We start from the raw sequence: 2,811 nt of genomic DNA on the forward strand, positions 1-2,811 counted from the left end.
CACTGCTACGCTGATGACACACAACTCTACCTCTCGTTCCAACCTGAAGATCTGACGGTAGCTGCTCGTATCTCAGCCTGCCTGACAGACATTTCTGGCTGGATGAAGGACCACCACCTTCTACTAAACCTTGCGAAGACAGAGCTACTTGTGGTCCCGGCCAACCCAACACTACACCACAACTTCTCCACTCAACTAGGCTCATCATCCATAACTCCATCAAGGTCAGCCAGGAACCTTGGGTTTGTAATTGATGATCAATTGAACTTCACAGACCACATTGCTAGAACTGCCCGGTTGTGTACATTTGTGTAGCAATGTTCAGGGAAGAAGGAGGCGGGAACCGGCGAACAATCAAATAAACTTTATTAAAACAAAACAAACCAAACTAAAATACCGCCAGCAGCCCCTCGTGGTCGACTGCTGGCTTACCTAAAATAAACATAACGGCCAGCAGCCCCTCGCGGACGACTGCTGGCTAAAATAAAACACAAATACAAAAAACAAAACTCAACTAAAATACAGGCCTGTTCCTCTCTCTATTATCAACGTCGTTGCTCCTCCTTTATGGAGGCCTCGCGCCGTTCCGTCACGTCCCTCGGCCGTCCTGTTCGCCACATACCCCCATCGCCCCTCACAGACCGGCGATCCCTGGGGGGTATGGACCGACAAGCCGAGGGAAACAGAGACGGAAGAATGAGGAGCGACAGATCGAGAGAGGGGAGAGAGGAAAAAATAAAATTGGTCCGGTTCGCACAATGCGCTGCCATCTGGTCCCCCACCAGCTGGGCGATCTCCTCGGCGGTGCCTGGTGGTGACGCTGGGTAGCCCTCGGTGGACGGCTCGACGCTCCTCCGCCGCCCGGTGGACGGCGACGGCTCCTTGGGCTCTAGGGCAGACGGTAGGAGTCCCCCGCTCCCTGCTCCTCCCCTTTGCTGGTGGACGGCAGCAGGCTCCGGCCCACGGCGAGCGGCGGCGACTCCTCCTCTCCCTCCAGGATGGCAGCCGCCCCTCCAATACCCAGGCGGCCGGCAGCGAGCTCGACCCGTCCCACCGGCAACTCACTCCAGCGCACTGCCTCGAGCGTCCATGGCCGCGAGTCCCCCCGCTCCCTGCTCCTCCCCTCGTTCGGCGGATGGCAGCAGGCTCCGGCCCACGGCGAGCGGCGGCGACTCGTGCACCATGCTCGATGGCACCGCGTTCCTCCCTCTTCCCGGGTTTCGGCACCAGTGTAGCAATGTTCAGGGAAGAAGGAAGCGGGAACCGGCGAACAATCAAATAAACTTTATTAAAATAAAACAAACCAAACTAAAATACCGCCAGCAGCCCCTCGCGGACGACTGCTGGCTAAAATAAAACACAAATACAAAAAACAAAACTCAACTAAAATACAGGCCTGTTCCTCTCTCTATCATCAACGTTGTCGCTCCTCCCTTATGCTTCCGCTCCTCCGTGAGAGATGCGAGACCGGTGTGCTTCACAGGTGTTGCTCATTAGCAATCGCACTACCGGCCTCGCGCCGTTCTCTCACGTCCCTCGGCCGTCCAGTTCGCCACAATTTGCCTTGTACAACATAAGGAGGATCAGGGCCTTCCTAACAGTGCATGCTACACAACTCCTTGTCCAAGTGCTTGTTCTATCCAGACTGGACTATTGAAATGCTCTCCTGGCTGGTCTTCCAGCTTGCTCTGTCAAACCTCTGCAACTGATCCAGAATGCTGCAGCCAGAGTGGTCTTTAACGAGCCGAAGAGAGCACAAGGCACTCCTCTCCTCACAAAATTGCACTGGTTGCCAGTTGCCGCTCGCGTTAAATTCAAGTGTCTGACATTTGCCTACAGAATAGAGCTTAGATTCTCTGCCCGAGCCCTAGCCCGATATTTCACGCCACTATGCTCGGGTCGGGTCGGGTCGGGCCGGGCCCTTGATCAAGCACCTCACGTGTCACGCGCAGCGTCTCCTCCACTCGCGCGCTGTGCTATATTGTGTTGTGTACTGTAGGCCTAGCTTAAGTGCAATATGGAGCTTGAAGAAGTCAAGAAAAAAATTACAACAGGAGAATTAACTTTGCAGAAGTATGAAGGAAAGTCAGAGGTATGGAAACATTTCAAACTAGCCGTAGGCAGTGACAACATATGTGTTGGCTTTGTCGAGTGCAAGTGCGGCACGCTGCTCGCCTATGACAGCAAAAAAACGGGGACTTCGACAATGAACAGACACATGAAGCAGGCTTGCCATGACAGAAAGGATGATAGTCAGCCTTCAATGTCCTCTTTTGTTACTTCTCCAAGCATACCGCTGAGGGCGAGGCAAGCTCTGACAGAGAAATGCGTTGAGTTTTGCTGCAGGGACATAAGGCCATTTTACGTTGTAAGTGGCCAGGGCTTCCAGGTGCTAGCTCAAGAATTGATCGATGTTGGTGCTACAGATGGTCGTGTATCGGCCCAGTCCATCCTGCCTCACCATAGCACCGTTTCCAATGCTTGCCTAAAAAAGGCCGATGAGAGGAGGGAAGTTTTGGCACAGACGCTCAAAGATGCTCAGAAGAATGGAGACGTAGGGATGAGCACGGATATGTGGACTGATGACTACAAAAAGCTAAGTTACATCGCAATAACGTGTCATTTTATCACCGACGACTATACATTAGTTGGTAAAAATCTCACCACAGCAATGTTTCCCGTGGAGGATGCTAAAAATATCCGACTCGAGATAGTTTGTCTGCTGGTCAACAAATTTGTCCTCGACCCTAGCTCCCTTAGCCGAATAGTGTGGGTAACAGATGAAGGCAGCAACATAATCAAAGCACTGGA

The sequence above is a fragment of the Siphateles boraxobius genome, unplaced genomic scaffold (genome assembly GCF_051911475.1).
Source record: "Siphateles boraxobius isolate OS27281-9 unplaced genomic scaffold, OSU_SipBor_1 31, whole genome shotgun sequence".
Taxonomy (NCBI): Eukaryota; Metazoa; Chordata; class Actinopteri; order Cypriniformes; family Leuciscidae; genus Siphateles; species Siphateles boraxobius.